The sequence below is a fragment of the Cyanistes caeruleus genome, chromosome 2 (assembly GCF_971803275.1).
Source record: "Cyanistes caeruleus chromosome 2, bCyaCae1.hap1.1, whole genome shotgun sequence".
Taxonomy (NCBI): domain Eukaryota; kingdom Metazoa; phylum Chordata; class Aves; order Passeriformes; family Paridae; genus Cyanistes; species Cyanistes caeruleus.
The window spans coordinates 66,695,702-66,714,333 of record NC_141702.1 but is presented as its reverse complement, the minus strand read 5'-3'; the positions used below and the strand labels follow the sequence as shown (position 1 = coordinate 66,714,333).

Here is an 18,632-nt window from a genome sequence, read left to right as displayed (position 1 = left end):
TCCTTATATATGTCACATCAAATTTTGGAAAAAACGGTGAACAAAAAAAAGGACTGACACAGAAGATGAAGTTTATTGTAAAGCCTGTGAATCAGGCTAATTCATCTTCTAACCTCCTACGAGAGTGGTGGCCATTCAGCATGAGTGTTACATGAAGCTGCCTGTGCTCCTCCCTTGGCTGTCCATGTCCTGCTGTTCCCAACCCCAAACCAGAAGCACACCATATTTCAGTGGATACAAGCTTCCCTCCTGAGCCACAGCAGAGGGGCTGTCCCTCAGAACTGTTTGCATTTGCTGCACAGGTAATTTGGCCTTCCAGGCACTCAGTTCTGTCAGCAAGATTTTGACTGCAGAGTGGTGATGTGTGGCTGAGAAATGGAAGGTCAAAACTTAAAAACAGCAAGCCAACAGATTAACATACCAGTTGCACACCAATATCTGATGATTTCCTCCCCTCACATGAGGGACTGGTGAACAGTGGAGCACCAAAGGTGAAAACACTGTCCTGTACACAAGTATGCACACGCATATGTGAGGTACCTATAGGTGCACAATGCTGACTTAGATTGGTTCAGGCAGCTTATTGTGGCAGCTCGGAGATTTATTTTTCTTACTTAGTTTTTTGACTCATTTCCCTGATAGTTACAAACAGAATCTTGGGTTCCCATCCCTTCCTTGACACACACATGTATAAACCTGAAAGTTTTGAAGTTGTATGTAAAGCTTCATTTTGATTCTGTACAGTCAGATTAGGAGTTTTATTCAGTATTAGCTTGCGGAATAATTGTGGGAAATATGGAATTTTATTTTTCTTTTAATTCAGTAAGAATAGCTCTCAAGTAATTAATTCTTGCTACTCTTGCAGTTTCATGGTGTTGTTAAAATGTGAAATATGCAAAGCAGAAAGTAGATCTGCATATCATAAAGTATTTCCACGTTTAAATTAGATTCTTTGGCAACGGTACTTCTGGAATGTGGTATGCATTTCTTTTGAAACTAGACAAAGTACATCTGGAAGATAATGCTTATGAAAATGCCTGTTGAAAATGTATACTATATAAATCAAATATTTAGGACCTCTAAATAGAGCAATAAAATCTATAAAATTAATATAAAAAGATACAGTTCAATTAACATAGTCATGAATGTTTATATGAAAGTAGCAGCCAAGCATTTGCAAGAGGAGAAAGACAGTAATGAATTTATGATGAATAAAGGCAAATAAATCAAAGTCTCCTTGGTCAATTTATTGAAGTCCTATTCAACATTGGGACTTCCTCTGAATAAATTTGATTTTTGTTCAGTCTTTGTCCAGAGCCACGTGACTGGAGCAAAACTACGAATTGCTTTAAGCACTCCCAGATGCTGAAGTTGTCAGTCTTAGATCATACCGCTTCCAATTCTTGTGGAAAAAGAAAGCATATATTCTAATTATAACTGGGCCTTCAGCTGAGTAATCTCCTGATTTCAGGACTGGAGTTTAAAAAAACAGAGTAACAATTATGATCAACTGGTCTGATTTCTGTTGCTTGCTGAAATTAAAAAAAAATTACTCTCTTGTTGCTGCTGGTATTTTGTTGGCACTACGTTTTACTTCCCTGTCTCTTGCTGCAGCAGCCTTAGCAGTTTCAGTGGGACTGCACATGTGCTGCTGATTGAGCTAAGCCAGACTTCAACATCACACCTTGTAAAGGCAGCTCCTATTGCCCTAATGGGAGGCTCTTTCAAAAGATGTCACCTTTTTTTTCCTTTCTTTTTATCTCCAATTAACACAAGCAGGCTCAACCATATGTCGTTTGCATTTATTAGAACAGTACACTGTGTCTTTTGAAGATCTGCTTAAATGTTGCTTTTTCATATTCACAGCATAAATCAAAAAGACTATATATGTTTGTAACTTTATGAAAAATGTTGATTTACTGTAAAAGAAAGGTCACTTTGCCTTCTCCTCAGCCTTGCCTTTTTATTTCATTGTATTTATCCATGGAAGGCAGGCTGTTTAAAGGACTGTGTGCGACAGTCCCTGCTTTCACCCTCAGATGAGTTACAGACCTCTTACATTTGTAGTCTTACGTTGGCTCAAGGATGGAAGATGACATATGTGCATCTGTGTAGGAAATCTCCCCCTGAATTGCATAATGGAAACCCCCAAATACATATGGATATTATCTGGTATATAAATCCCCCTTTCCTTCAGGACAGCTAACCAGAAAATGGTAGCAGGACAAGGCTATTGCTCCAAAATCTGCACATTGCACCAGCTGCATCTCCACTTCTCTGGATTTCAGCCTGTGCTCCTTGTGCCAAGCACAATGTGATGAAGCATTATTCTTGCTGCAATCATCTGTGTCTGATGCCAGGTCAGGAAAAAACTACAACACTGAGCTGCACGTGTATAAAATGCAAGTGCTGTGGAAGAAATTATGATACAGGATCAAAAGTGTGATTCTCCCATTGAATTCAAAGATTTGGTTGGCTTGTTTGTCTCTATAAGAGTAAAATTTTTCCTCAAAATTGTGTTTTAATAGGTACTTTAATTGTTATTGACTTGAATATTCTGTCATAAGAATCCATACATTTGTGGATCCTATAGCAGTTAGAGGATAAACTGCACCTTTTATCTTCATTTGAGCTCCCCTTCCAAGTGACAGCCTTGTACCTCTAACTGTTCTCAAGATGGAAAGCTAAAATTTTCCCACTCTGCATAACTGCATGTACTGCTCACACAAATAACCAAAATGTCTCTCTTCTCTAACATATAAATGTGGTCTGTTTGTTCAAGCCAGGGGAAGTAGGTGTAAAGCTGAACACCGATGTCTTGAAAATTCTTCTCCTAACCAGAAACATAAATATTAGGTGGAAATAAGTCATGATTAGACCAAGCTCTCAGACAAAGACAAAGAATAATGTTTGTTGTAGGGATGAGATACAATTTTAGAAAAATAAGGCAGTCAAAAGTTGGGTTGGGTTTGTTTTGTTTTAAAATTCCTGATACTTTAAGCCCTATCTTCAGAACTGTAGAAATGGCTTCATTTTTAGCCTTTGGACTTACCCCAGACATGATCCCTCACAAGGACGAGTGACTGTGTATTGTATATGTATCAATGGACTGATTGTTAGACTAATGGGGGGCTGCAAGAGGTTTCTGTGGCCCCTTCATTAAACTAATGACAAACATTCATCTCCTACTACAGAAGATACATTCTCTTCCATTTCCCTTTTGCAACTCACTGTACTTTCTATTTTTTGCAAAGGCTTTTCAGATGTGTTCTCTGAATTCTTGAGGGAGTATATGATGAAGACTCTTATTACCTATTAATTACTAATCAAATTTTCTAATACTAATAAGCAGCTGAAATTCATGTAACTGCACCTTATCCTGTACTATAGTTGAGACATTTCAACTTCTCTAAGCTTGTGCACATGGGAGCCTGAATCCATTTACATATGATTTGCTGTTGGGGCAGAGACACAACTCATGAGAAGACAGTCCCACATATTTACTGAATCTCAACTGGACAGATATACCTTCCACTAGGATGCCTCTACTTTTCACCCCTTGGCTCTGTTTTAAAGGTCTCTTCCAGTGAATAGATGCAATGTAAATAAGAAACCAAAGCTAGAAGGGGGTGACGATAGTAATTTTACAGAATTTTCACAGCTGGGAAAATTTTGAAAAGCCAAAAAAACGAATATAGTTTCAGAAGACTTGGGATAACATTGCTTAATGGTGGAAGTTAATAAATGGGGAATGGTGAAGGCACGTGGATACCCCACGTGCTGTTTTTCTGCACAGCTCAAGACCTTTGTATATTAAAGCAGAGCTGGAAGATCCCAAAGAAGTTTGGCAGGGTGACTGTGAAACATTTTATAACATTTACATCATTGTCTTATGTTTTTCAAGGGAAATTACTCATAGTGTGATTTCTACAGTGAGTAGAAATCTAATCCCTCCTGCAGCACGACACGCTAACTTAGAGAGAGGAAAGATTAGCTGATGATAGCAAGGTGAGAATTCTCAAAGTTTGTCCAGTGTCTCCAAAGTTAAACTCTAACTGCCCCTTACTGAGTGAATATGCAAACGTGTTAATGCCTTGGGGATGTCTGTGGTGAGAAGTTGAGATGAGATGCTGAGCTTGCTGTCTACAACTCAGCTCATTGCTTCAGAGAGGCTGGCAGATGTTCACACTCTGAGCATGCTTTGCAGCAGTCTCCGTCTTGAAAGAAGTCATCGTGTACCTGCTTTGGCAATGCATCCAGCTAGAAGGAATTTTTTAAGAAGTTGCTACAGGGGCTGCAGTGCTTCAAAGAAAAGTTTTTGAGAAAATATCCAGAAGTCTTGAAGTGTGCAGAACACAGTCATAATAACAACAAAAGGGGATGAGTTGTATTCTTCTAAGTGGATATAGTGCTAGTTGAATGGAAGTAGAAGGAAGGAGATGCTAAACAAAGGAAGAATGCAAAAAAAAAATTACAGTAGGAAAATTTCCAAATTCAGAGCCCCCAAATCTTTCCATTGCCACTATTTTCCAACATTCTTCATTTTGATAAATATGAAATAACACAAAATGTCTTTTGACTGACTATCAAATAAACCTAAACTGCCATTGCAAAGTTCACTTCTGAGTGTCACCAGTGGGTGATGCAACACATTTATTGCTTGCTTGAAAACAGTAATACAAAACTTATCAGGAAGAAAGCAAATGGTACATTAAGAGGTAAAGTAAAGCCTACAGGAATTCTGCAGTGGTTTATGTTATGCTATAGAAAGTGAGAAGAAACTGCTGTAATTGAAACTGTCAAGTCCTGTCGGGATTTGGCTGGCTGGTAATTGAAGAATGCAAATAACTGAGGATTGAAGAGTATTTTAAGAAATTGCAAATGCATCATGTTCAGAATGTGTGCAATTTTTGTAAAACCCAACACAGAAAATCTGACACAGTCCCCAAACACAGGTTCTCTGGCTGGCAGAGTGGTAAACGTGCTGCAAAGGCAGCTGCAGAGTATGTACTGATTAAAAAAAGGCCCCATGTGGAGACCACCTTCCTGTAACTTAGTGCTTTTTTTTTTATATTTTCAGTTTAAATCACTCTTTAAAAGAATCTGAAATTTGTTATTATGTGGACTTGCCAAGCATGTAATTATTACCTTCTGTTATTAGAGTTGTAGAATCTGCAGCAGTCCCTCATGCTGACATTTTAATCACTGGTACTTACTGTTGCATAACTTCTTATAGGCAGAACTGATTTGTAAAATCAAATCTTACATCCTTTATGGGGTTTGACATCTTACATAATTAACTAATCTACTATACACCATAGTTCATTGATTTTGCCATGGAAAAAAACCAGAAGTTAGACCAAAATTTGCATCTTTTATCTTATTCCAATGGATCATTCTGCCCACCATATATGTTCTTTTTTTTTGGTCATTTCTATGAAAGAAGTTTTATTACTTAGAAAAATGTGTCATGGTCATTCTGTTTAGCTATTGATATATTCTTCTTTTTAGAAACGCAGTTTTTGTTTCTGAATGTGGTTGAAATAGTTAGGTCCCAAAGCCTATCTGGCAAAAGGATGCTTTATATCTTCTCATTTCAGCCTTTTCATAAAAATCAATATTGTCTTTCTATATGAATTATGATTAGCTTACTGAATAACTTACCTTGCTGTTGTGGTTTGACATAGCTTGGTTTTTAGTTCTTCTTGCAGGTTTTTCCTACTTCTTACTATTATTATTAATAGAAGGGAAAGATAAAAGAAAATAGTGTTTTATGTCACCCATTATCACATTAAAGTAGCTGAATGACTGGATGAATTTTTCTAACTCAAGTTGCAGGGTTAGTGTTTTGGAAGCAAAACAATTTTACATATTTTGGAAATATAAATATTATGCATTGTATTTTAATTCCCTTTCCACTACAAAAAGGTAGCTTGTTTATCACCTTTTAATATATCAACTCTCTCTTTACAATAATGCATATTTAGTTGAACACAGTCTAGGTGATTAAAGAAGAAACAGTTTACAGGGCTACAATTCCTTTGGTGTTTTGATATTACGGATATACCTATCATGGAAGTTGTTTCCAAACATAGAAAGAATGAACAAATTAATAGGTGATCAGCAAAACTCATCTTGTACATTAGTGATGCAGCTCAAACTGTAACTCAGTTTTGACAGAGGGCCTTTCCTGTGGTTGTTCAAAGTGATTTAGAAACACTAAATGTTCCTTTATAAGTAAGAGAGCCTAGGTTCCTGCTTACAGAACAGGCAGGCTGCTGTTGTCAGGTTTTCATATGCCCATTTCCGTAATGTGATGCTGGATGCAGAACTTCTCAGCGCCCAGCCAGATGCTGTGGGCACTGCTGACTCTGCCTGCAGTGCCCACAGCACTCTCCAGCTTTCACAACAGGCTTTGGCTCCTTCCTCTCCCTCCTCTGTCCTCCCCAGCTATCTGTGGACACATTCTGCTTCCTGCCTCCACTCCTCATTTCTGAGCAGTGCGAGCTGTGATCAGAAATGCAGTTACTGTGGGTTTGTGGTTCTGCAGATTCACTTCAGATCAGTCTCCTGTCCAAGCTAATGCTGCAGCCCATCTTCCTTGCACTTCATAGATCTTCAGCTGTTAATACAGTAGAAAAATGACTCAGTCATCCTCTATGTGTTCTTTTAATATTTTCTTCTTCATGCATTTAGCCAGCCTGCCAGTCTCTCAGACCTAATGTCTGGTGTTATCTCTGAGTTGCACCACTTTTACATTCTACAGCGTAGGCTGTTCCTAAACATTCCCAGTTCTGTAAGCTGCTCTGCCTAGCCATTCATTCAGCTTAAACCACTCCTAGAACTTATTTTCTATCTCAGTTTTGGTAATTTTTATTTCTCTGTCCTTCTCTGATCACAGCTTAAGCAGAACTTGGGAGGAGGCATTAGCTGTTGAATTGAATACATTTTTTTCCCTTTGAGAATATAAGCTAATGGCAAAATAGGAAAAAGAACTGTTGGAAAGATGACCAAACATTTATTATGTTGAAACAAAATACTGATTTTTTAACTTTTACATTTAGTCATAGAGCAAGAAGACTCTGCCCCAAGTGTCTTTGTGTGGGCTGGGGCTCCATAGGAAGACCCAGGGTCCATATGAAGACCCAGAATTCAGCAGTCCTAATGAAATGTTCAGGTGAAATAGAGTTTCCTCACCTCATTGTCTGATTACTGCTTTTATAAGATCTGGTCAGAGCTCTTGGACTTAATGCTGTTGACTTTACCTGGTCACACCTTACAGGAATAGAATTTGGGAGCTATGTGTCTTATGGTGGCCAAGATCTGTGTTGGTAAGTGTCCTGCCCTCCTTTCTGATCCTAATGAATCCTCAAATTTAAAGCCCCAGAGAGTGACAGTATGAGGAAGTGACTGAATCTATGTTAATAACTCAAACAGAAAAAGGTAAAAATTAAAACCAGCATTGATAAGAAAAGTAGAAAGGGTGGCTATCTGTGCACATAGTAGGGAATTTCAGGGGACAGAAGCAATGTGTTGATGTGATATAGATTAAGATAGAGAAGACATTGAAAAGCTTTGATCTTAACCTAAGGTGATATGAAATGAGAAGGAATCATAGTATCAAAGAGAACAATCAAGGACACTGAAATTAGGAAGGGGACAGGATGGTAGAGGCAATGATGTGCTCAGTGGTGAACTGGGAGTCAGCAGTGGTTAAGAGAAGATCTTCCCAAGGTGAATGACTGAGTAAGCTGGACCAGACAGCCTGCAGTAGGCCAGGACCATAGCAGGACCAGAAAAAAGAGTGCTGACTGGAGGCATACAGGTAGATTGGAAGAGGATAAAGCTCATGCTCTCTGTACCTAGCATTTTCACAGTATTTTCTAAACTTTGGAGGTATCCAGGTTTTTCCAGGGAGCACTATGCTTCCCAACACCAAAACTATGAACCAGCAAAGCCCAACAGCATTGCAACTGTGATCCAGCAAGCCTTCTACCTCAGTATGTCCAGGTACAAAGAACTAGATGAATTCCAAAAGACATATGTACACATTTTGCTGAACAGATAACCATCTCATTACCTAAACATCCTATCTCCTATAGATTATAACATGAAAGGCCAAGAGGCATTAATTACAGAGTTAGGACAAGTTTTATTTGATTTGCATAAACTTGAATGTGTATGGACTGACTCCAGGAACAAGCCCAGCCAATTATGGAATCTGGAGGGCATAATAGAAAAAGGCTCTGCTATAGTTGTGGTTTCTGCCATTACCTTCAGTGAAAAAATCTCTGTATTCAATGGGTACAGCTATATATCACTAACTCTTGTCTTCTGCAGCCAAGACTGTATACATAAAAAACACTTTCCAAAAAGGACATGTTTTTGACCATGTAAAACATCTCTCCTTCCAAGTTACTGTGGTGAGGGTGGAGCATTCAAGCAAGTTTTTCTCTCTCATTAAATGTAAAGCAATTTTCTATTACTCTATAGAGGATGGAAAGGCATAGGACTTATGCATCCAGACAACAATGATCAGAAGCCTGAGAATCCCTGTATTATTCACCAGACACACGATTCCAGTCCTTTGCTATTCTGACTGGACTTGTCTCATCTACATCTCAGTTGATGCAGTTTGAGATCATTACTTTTCACCCTATCCACAGAGGTGACAGAAAAGGGATTTAATCTTTTTTTTTTGTTGTTATTGTTGTTTGGTTTTGTTTTTCTGGTGGCCTGGGACTGTTATTACAGTATTTCTAAGTCACCTTTTCTCTATGCTAAGCAAACCAAATTCCTGTGACTTTTGTCACAGGTCATGTATGTCCTCCAGCTCTGCTCAATGCTGTTGCTGCCTGTGACTCTTCAGTTGTTTAAGATCCTTTTTATATGGTTTAATTACCATACTCTTACCAAGGCAGGCACCTTTACCTTTCATCTTTCAAGTCTGCTCTCTGGGACTCAAACTTCTCATTTCCATGGACAATGTATTTAGAAAAGTGATGGAGTGACAGTCCTAATTAAGAAAATCATCTTTAAAAGTTGATTGCCAACCAATAATCTTCCAACTAGCATTTTTCTTGAAATATAACAAAAGTCTAAATTATTTTCTCTTGCAGATACACACATATTAATCATAGTTCTCACTTCTTAGGGAATCTTCTTATTCCCTACCACAAATCATAAACTACTACTAAATTTAACTTAAACTTATTTAACTATGTTGTCCTTAAGATGGATAGATAGTTAATTAGAAAATGGGAGAGGATATTACTTTCTGCAAAATTTGAGGATTTAGGAGCCTAATTCTCTATGAAAGGTTATTAGATTAGTTTTTTGAAATCTGCTTTTGAATATATATCGCTCAGGCCTAAATGACAATATGAAAACTGAAATAAAATGTTTCTTTTTAATGTGTACTTATGTTATTTTTATTGTATGTTTGTTTAAATATAAGTTTACATATTTTCATGCATGTTTACCTCTTAATTCTTCTGTGTATGTCCTGCTCTAGTTTTATTTATTTTGTAGAGACAACTATTCAACACATGTATTTTATTCCTCTTGATCATTAAAGCCATAGTAAAGGTACATACTTCTAAAAAATTGTAAGTCACGTTCTGTTTTTCTTTTCCCAAACCATTAGCACCCTATGGCTCAAATAAGCAGCCATTAATATAAGCTGGGGGAAAAAAACAAAAAATCCTTCTGCAGTCTGTTTTCCCTCATTGCAGTCTTCCTCTGCAGCAATATAAATACTGAGATTTCTCCCCAAAAGCTACCTGCTGCCTCATGGGACCTGAGAACAGCTGACCCTGAGCAGGTGCAGGGCAGGGCCCCGTGCAGAACATTCTGCTCAGAGGGAATCTGGGCACTAGGAGGACCAGGACAGGATGCATCTTGCGTTGCTTCCTGCCACAGTTTTTAGGCAGTACAGATATAACCAGTGAGGCTTGCCCAGGAGCAGCTCAGAAGAGTTATTTAACTGTAAATACAATTCCACACACATAATCCTTGCAGTACTTCTTGGGAGAAGTAAGTCATGGTATGTGCAGTTTGTAGTTTCAATTGTAGTAAATCCCCAATTTCCTGCCACAAAAGTGGACTGACAATATCTTCCTCAGAGCTCTGAGGAGTACCAGACAGACATGCAGAGAGGTTTTGTTTCCACTGGTGGTTCCTTTCAGGCTATTCAATGCACAAAGAAAACTGAACATGAGGGCTCAGCTCCCTCTCTCCCATGGTGACATTCCCACCCTGACCTTCTTTACAGGTGTTCTACTTTGCATAAAGACTCGAAGATCCCTGGGCCCAGAAGCAGGGATCAGCAGGCTCTGAATGAGGGAGCTTTGCAGAAAAGTGGAAAATCCAAGTTAAAATTGTTCGAGGCAAGAGGAAGGCTCAACACTCGTCTCCTACACCCTGCACAGGGGGTAGATGCCCACCTGTAAATCAAGAACTGCAGAGGTAAGACACTATATACTTCTGCGATCTTAACAAATGACAAATCATTTGACAACAGCTTTAAGGACAGGCAAACAGATTTTAATCTGGCAAAGCTTCTGCCAAGTGGCTAATTTGTATCTACACCTTGTTCTAGGCAAAAACACAGAATTGCGGATCACATCAAGAGTAGAAAGATGCAAAATACATTTATTACTGTAGGGAAATAAACTGCTCATCTGAGTTAATAGTCCTAAAATGACACATTCTCTCTTGGTATGTATTGTAAAACTTTCTGTTTGGCCAGAAACACAGGCTTTTGCTTACAAAACATCAGCAGCTGTAATTAACACCTGAGAAGCCCAAGCAGGAGCATGCCTGTAAGGCTTGTGCAAACACATCCTACTACTTAATTCTGTTACGATGCAAACAAAAGCCATATGCCTTGGGATAAAAGAGTGTAAGAAACAGCAATAAATATTTCACAGAGATGGAAATAAAGAGGCAGGAGGACTTGAGAAATGATAGCTGGAGCTAGCTTACTGCATAAACAAATGCCAGCCTGAACTTAAATATGACAGGGAGACAACAGGATGGAAGGAAGAAGGGCATGTTCAGTTGAATTCTTAAATTTCTCATGCTGCATTCACACAGCATTTTATGTTGTTACTAAATTTGGTGTCAAGCCAGTCCTCTGAATTCTCACATCCCATTTAAAATAAAATTATGTTCCTCAGGGTCATGGCTGTGAAGAAATCACTGAAGACATGAATCAAACAGGACTGATGTAGTCTTATGTTCAAAAGACCAAAGAATAATTTTCAGTCGATATGACCTGTGCATCCCTTTACAGTACCGGCTCTGAAATCTCAAGATGACAGACAGAATGTGAACATTGTTAACTGTTCAACTGCTGATCATTTTAGTCAAGTTAGCTAATAAAGAAAATACACCTAAAGACAAAAATATGTATATCTTCCACTTGGAGCACTGAATCAGCCTCACTGTGCAAGCAAACTGATTTCACTTGGTATTTCTGAATAGAAAAAAATTTACCAAAAATATGTTTGTATGTTATTCTTTTCTGTATATTTGTGATGATCTCGAGAATTTTTCAAGACCATCTAGAAAAATATTCTAGAGTTGGGAGATAGAAATTGGTTCACTTATCCCAAAATGAAAGGTGATTTCTTTATGAAGGTATATTATTATTTTATCAGCGCTCTCATGTGAATCAGCTGGTCCATGGATTTTAATAGAGACAGTATCTGTCAAAATAGCTCCTAACCCATTGGTCTCCCTCAGCTGGGCTGGGCATCTCCTTCCCAAATCATAGTGGCATGAACAGAAGACAGGAAGTGAAGTTTGCCCATGAAAACAGCAGCAAGACTCCACCAAACCAAACCCCACCCTCAGAGTGCTTCAGTCTTTGCATCCACAGTCTAGGCAGATGTGTGCAAGTGTAACATCTTGTTGTAATTGACTCAGAATTACAAATGTGGAATTCTAGGTAGATGTTTAGGTTTTATATGAAAAAAACCATTGGCAGAAGAGAGGACCAGAGGGAGATTTAGGTGAGAGTGCACAAGGGAATAGTTTCCACTTGGAATTTTAAACCAGCAGCCACAGCTTGAGCGGACAAAGCCAGTACCTAAAGACCTGGTAAAGCAGTCATAAGAGCTCTGCTTAGACCTTTACACCTTACAAGGTAGGAAAGCTTTAAGCATCTGGAACTTCTGAGGCCAGCAATCTCTCCTCCTTGACTGCCAGAGGCTCCTAACACTTCATCCCATAGCAGTGGCAGAACCACATGTGGTTTTCTCCAGAGGGCATCCAGAGCCTGAAGGATCTGGACCCAGGACTACTGAACTAGCTCAGTTTTCCTCTCCAACTTAAAGATTTCGGTACCAACATTTACATCTGTATTATTGTTTTTGAAATTTCTAAGACATTCTGTTCTCCTGGAAATGTAAGAGTTAAAAAAAGGAAAAAAAAAAAAAAAAGAAAAAAGAAAAAGGCTGAGTAGAAATTACTACTTTTATTTAGTTATTCAAAACTGTCAGTAATCTCTCCTGAATGGATGTGAAGGTCAGCAGCTTACTCTAAAGATAGCACCTTTCAGCACTGAGCAGTTGGAAATGATATCTACTGAGTGACTGGGAAAAATGTGGTGCTTCCATGTTTTTCTGATGCCTCCTACCCAGTTCTGCAGTTCCTTGGCTGATGAGGCATTACCACTTTTAAAAAGGCTGGCAATCTCCACCTGCTGAAGACAGTTTTTCACTGTATAATTTTGACCATCTGGATATAGCATCCTTATTTACTCTCTCTCTTTTTTTTTTTTTTTTTTTTTTTTTTGAAATACCTCTTTTCATGAATTCCCAGGAAATTGGGTTTTACTCTGTTGCTTGGTTCAAGCTGACAAAATAATCTGTTGTTTTTTTCCAACTGGTTAAGCTTTTTCCTTCAAAATTTTTTGGCTTTGGGACAGACCATTCATCCAGATTTTACTGTGTCTCTCCTCAATCATCTATAACCTGCCTTTGAAATAAGTTTCCAGCAGTTTCTCTGCAGGCTGCCTCCTTCCTATATAGAAGGTTTGATAAAAATGAGTGGAAAAGTGTTTTTTTAGTTACCTAAGTTGTCATGTGCTTTCTGAAGAGAATGCACAGCCCTACATTTTACAATGTCAAAAGTAACTGTAGATGAGTTTAGCACTAGCACTTGAGCCTTAAAACCCCAATTTTATCACCAAAAACACCACGAGAAACATTCTTTCTCATGGTAATAGATGTTTTAGTGTGCACTGTGAGCTTCAGTGATGAAGAAAATGTAAAGACATACCAAGAAACAGTGAGTCATATATGGGAGGTACAGCTTAGACAGGATGATTTAGGTCATTAATTGAAAATTATCCAAACTTAAATGCCAAACTACATGTAGGAATGTATGTGTGCAGTATGCATATAGTATAAATGTATTTTATATTGGACTATGCTACCTCCTTTCTCAAGAAAAAATTGCTAGTTACAAAAATGTGCTAGACTCCTGGATCACCTTTTTATTTGCATGTCATTGGCTATTGACTGGTTCTTTTAATCCTTTTCTTTCTTTAGGGTCTGTCTCAGGTTTTAAATGGCGATGGGAGAAACACTCAGACGCAATAAAACTTTGAGAAAGAGATCTAAACAAACAGTGCCAAGAGGTAGTGCTCACAGAAACTCATAGATTTTCCTGAATTATTATCCTTTAAGTTACTGTGCTGCTAGATATCCTGGACCCTTATCTGCTTTTCCACTGGGAGCAAAATCAATCCAATGATCAAGCCTTGTGTTGGTTTTGCTGAATGCCTCTTGAACCCGGCTTTGAATCTGGGCTTACTCCTGTGCCACGTACGAAACTCTGCAACCTCCATTGTATTCACCATGATCAGATACAAATGAAACATACTTTGCAGATTTTTCCAGAGCACATTTGATAAACAATATATCTGAGAAGGTTCATGCAGAACCTTCTCTCAGGGAATCCTAATGTGTTTTTGGAGTCTCTGCACCTCTTCTTTCTCACTTACATAAGGGGAAGAGAGGAGTGGCCACCAGCTAACGCTCTATCATGTGGGAACCCTTAGGGAATTCTTGCAGCATTTGCAATGTAGAACAGGTACTCAGGAAAGGTAAAGATGGACACTTGCAAACATCTACCTAAAAAGATCATGGCTGGCATTTGAGTCTCTAAGTGCAGGGGCTCAGGGACACCGTGTGATGCAGGTCATGGATGGAATCTCTTGTTCTCTTTGTTGTATCTTGCATTTGTCTTTAACTTGTGAATAAGGTTCCTTAAACTCTTATATCCAGCACACAACTAGAAGCATTACAGAAACTGGGTCATGACAACACCATTTAGTCTATATGTATGTTGATCTATATATTCAAAAATTCATAAACTCCCAGAGGGCTTGGGTCTGGCATCAAGAAGAAAAGTTAGTATGATCATAGCAGATGGTTCAGTACTGCTAGAAGTGTAGCAGTCTTATGACCAAATTCCTGTGGTTTTGTGTATTTAAATTGTGAGTGGGGTCATTCCCTTCAACTGCCCCAGTGACACAGCACTGCTCAGCTTTGGGGAGGCTCTGGGCAGGAAACCAGAGCTAAAAAGTTACCAGCACAGCAGAGACTTGGGAGCACGACACAGAGACATCCCAGCAGCCCAGGTCAGATCCCAATCAGAAGCTCTTATGCCCAGTGCTCTGTCACTGGACACATGTGCTTTGCTCAGCTGTCCAGCTCTGCAGAGGCGCCTGCTGTGGTGCAGAGCATGGTGTGACTCTCTGGAGCCTGTCTCAGGGTAGGATGCCGAGTGCTGCAGTGGGAGAGCACATACAATATGCCAAGATACACATGTTTCATCTCCTAATACTAGAAGAATGTTGCATGCCTTCTGTTTTCCAATGAAAGCAGGTTATTTTTTCCAGAATACAGAAGATTAATAAAATACTCTTCCATAGAAAGAGCTAAACAAAATCTGTTGTTTGTTGGCTATCAGTAGGTGTGTCTGAAATCTTCAGTGAGTGATCCAGAAAACTCACTATGTCTGTTCTGCATTTCATAAAAAGAGGTGCTTGAAATGTCCTAAAGTCCATGAAACATGATGATAAGCAACAGATGCATGATCTTGGTTGCCAGCAGAAGACTGCACTTTTGTGAGGTGGGAAAGAAACCTCTGCTACTTCTAGCTTTTTGTGAGCAGAGTGACTTCTAAAGATGCCTGTTAGAGTTGAAAGACAGGGGAGAAGAGAGCATATTTTTTATAGCTCTTTACTCAACATGCTTATTTAGGATAATTGGGGGAAAAAAAAGTAAAGACACCTGTTTTCTTTCTATTTTTAAATAACTTTTTTCTTAAAACATGTTAAGTATGTTCTCAACACTCAAGCTGTTGAGCATTTCCCAAAGAAGGCTGGCAGGCAGGATGGGGGTGTGTGGTGCTGTATGAGGGGGTGCCAGTGGAGCAGCTGAGGTGTTGTCTAGCCAGGTGGTTGGCAGCACAAGCAAGGATTGCCTGTGGGTGGGGAGAGCATCTCTGCGTGCTGGCAGAAGTTGAAACTGGATGCAGTTCCATCCTCAAAAACCTGTACCCATGTCCAGAGAACATTCTGGCTCTACCAGCCTGATCCTTGGATATCTGAGACTGGGTCTAGGATAAAGCAAGCAGCATGTTCTGGTTCTAATCAGACCTTGACAGATGTTTTTGTGAAATGCTAAATGTAGATGGCGTTGGAGGAGTGGATTTGCTGGAGAGCTTTGGGTCAGTGCTGCAGAAGGGAACAAAGTGAGTGTGCAGAGCTGAAACTTCTGTGTGGGAGAAAGCGACACTTTTCCCCCTTTTCTTCTCCTTCTTATATCCCAGCCTCTTCATTCAGCAAATGGGGTGTTTAAGCTATCACTGCATGGGCAGTGCAAAACAGCACATTTTCTATACCAGTCCCACAGCTGCCCACCAAAAGTCAAGCTGTTGCAGGGCAAGAAGAGTGGAATGAAGGTTAGTTTCTTCAGTCCCTCTGCTCTCACTGGATTTCACAGATACCTGGCAGCTATTACCCTCCAACAGCACTACATGCAGGAGCAGTAATTCCCACAGGTAATCCATCATCACCATCTGTTTACAAGTGCTGTCACTTCTGTGCAGTGACTTAGAGAAATGATCTCTGGTAAATCCTCCTAAAATAAGGGATGGTAGAAATTACAGCCACCAATAGCTTGGGTCAGGCTGAAGTCAATGGTCTTGTGCTCCCTGGAGCTACAACAATAATAAAACTAACAATGAGTGAAGTCTTCATCCATTCTGAGACATTTATTTCCTCCCTCTTTTGAAAAACCCTCCCTCTAATTTCCACAGCACATAGTGCCAGTACCAGCTGGTGGGAACTCAACCTCTTCTCCTTTGTGCCATGGGTGAGGTTAAATGGGGGGCTGGTCCTGTGCACCTCATGGCCACATACTTTATCCTAATTAGGAGCATTATCTTTCCCTTAGTGCTGTGAACAATCCTACTTAGTGCCTTCTACTATAGCTTCCAAAATTATTTTTGTTGTTGTAAGCATAACAAAATTTACTGAGATTTAAGCAAATTAGAAACAATATGCATATATGTATACTCCTAGGACCCATGATAAAGTTTCTGGTGCCTCTTAACCTCAAAATAAAATAGAAACAACTCCTTCCTGGTTCAACATCATGCAAAACGTGTGCTTACAGCACCAGAGACCATCTTAAACTATTACCTGCTGGAGATTTAGTGGTTGATAAATGATACCTTCCTTCCTATAGGGGTAGGGGATGGTTTAGTTCTTACAGCTGAAGGACGACAATGCATTTAGTAGTCATGCAGTGACTCTTTACTGTGGTTTTGACACTTAAAAAGAATTTGTGATGACTTTGATGGCTAATACAGCTCCCTTCAATGAAAGGCTTCACCCATTTAAAAGCATAACTGCACTGACATTGATTTAATAAATTAAGCAGCTGCCAAATTTTTTCCTTTCTAAGGTGGACTTCTTGCAAATAAATGGGCAGTTATTCAGAAAAATAGTTTCTTATCAGCCTGCTAAGCGAGAGCACAGATTAAAAAAGTTCAGAATAGGACATTTATGAACATTTATAATGCAAGGAAAACAACCTTGTGTGGCAAAGCACACTAACTAACTTATTAGTTATAGGCAGAGTCACACATACAGGGGTGAGAGAGATAAATTACCATGTTCCTGAAGGGGAAAAGCAAATTGGAAGGTAAAACCTTGTCAAGGAGAGCATGGACAAGAAAAAGAAATCATTCAAAGAGTAACAAAAGATAAATATAACACATTGAAAAGTTAAACAGGCTAAGAGACCTCCAGTAATGCTTGGACAACCAGAAAGAGCCAAACTGCAATGAAAGTTTACAAACTAAAGCTAAAAGACTTTAAAAGCTGCTCACCCTCCTCAGAGCAGAGACCCCACAGCACAGTACCAGTCCCAGGCTGAGCCATGGGCTCAGACATCAGCAAAGAGCTTACCTCAGCAAAACCAGCTCCAAACTCCTCACCTGCTTCTGACCGAGCCCCCAAACTCCCTGCAAGCAAGAGCTAATTAGCAATTATCACAGGAACCATCCCTGACCTTTTTTCTCTTTTTTTTTCTTTTTATTTTTTGTTCAAAATAGAGCCCAGCCCAGCTACAGGTGCTGCTGTGCTTGCCATCTCAGCTTGGCTTCTGGAACCTCTTTCAGCCTTTGTCCTCACTGCTCCATGCTCCCTTCTGCACCCAGCATGGGCTTGGCCTTGCCCACATATATTTTAGCTTCTCCCCAGCCTCCCCAGCAGCAGGGCCCAAGCATTTCCTGCAGATAGCCTGTTGGTTCCCTCAATAGCACATCCTCCTTCTGGCTGTGGCTGCAGGCTCAGCTCCTTCCCTGGGAGCCACTGTGTGGTCCTTGCCTTTCCCTGGTGTACTCAAAAGCTGTGAGAGATCTGTCTTCTGAGATGACTTCCCATTACAAGTTCATGAAACCACATTTAAAAAAGGGAAATAGTGTCACTTAAATTACCTACCCATGGAGACATTTCTTCCCTCCAGCAGGACTTTGTGGTTCATGTAACATAACTGCACTTTCTCTGCTGAGAGGCATGTTGGAGAGAAAGCCAGAGGTTGTGAGGGAGGTGGCCCAGCTCATTAAAGGGATTTTTTTTTTCCCATTAACTACCTGATGAACATGTACCACCACTCTCCTCTGCTCTTGGGGTATTTGGCACAACCTCATGTGAATTCCAGAATGTTTCAGCTGACCAGCAGATTGAATGCGTTCAGCTCATGACTAAAAAAAGCTGTTTTATAGGACTGCCAGCCCTGCAGACCCTCCCAGGGCTGTGAAAGACAGGCTGTGTTCCTCCTGGCACTGACTGCTTCATCCATAATCCTGTCCCACTGAGATGCCTCACAGGCGCAGTGAAGGTACAGCCGAAGTCTGTGAGAGATGATTTGTGAGCCAGGTGCAGTTTAAGCACCAGCAGCTAGAAAAAACTTTTTTTTTTTATTTTTAAGTGAGAAGATCTGAGGTTTGAGTGACTTAGAACCAATAAATATGGATGTATTTTTGTTTTTTACAGAGTAACATTTCAGAGTAGAGCTGGAGTTGGAGCTCTTAACCTCAGAAGT

General features: G+C 39.7%; 1 long non-coding RNA gene across 1 annotated transcript; it reads right to left on the bottom strand.

Annotated features, from left to right (window-relative positions):
• Nucleotides 1-884: 884 nt before the first annotated feature.
• LOC147654883 (uncharacterized) lies at nt 885-17,500 on the bottom strand. The gene is made up of 3 exons (XR_015283335.1): nt 17,416-17,500; nt 5,665-5,728; nt 885-4,442 (listed from the first exon to the last, which is right to left on the bottom strand). It is a non-coding gene; the product is annotated as an uncharacterized LOC147654883 (long non-coding RNA).
• Nucleotides 17,501-18,632: the final 1,132 nt, after the last annotated feature.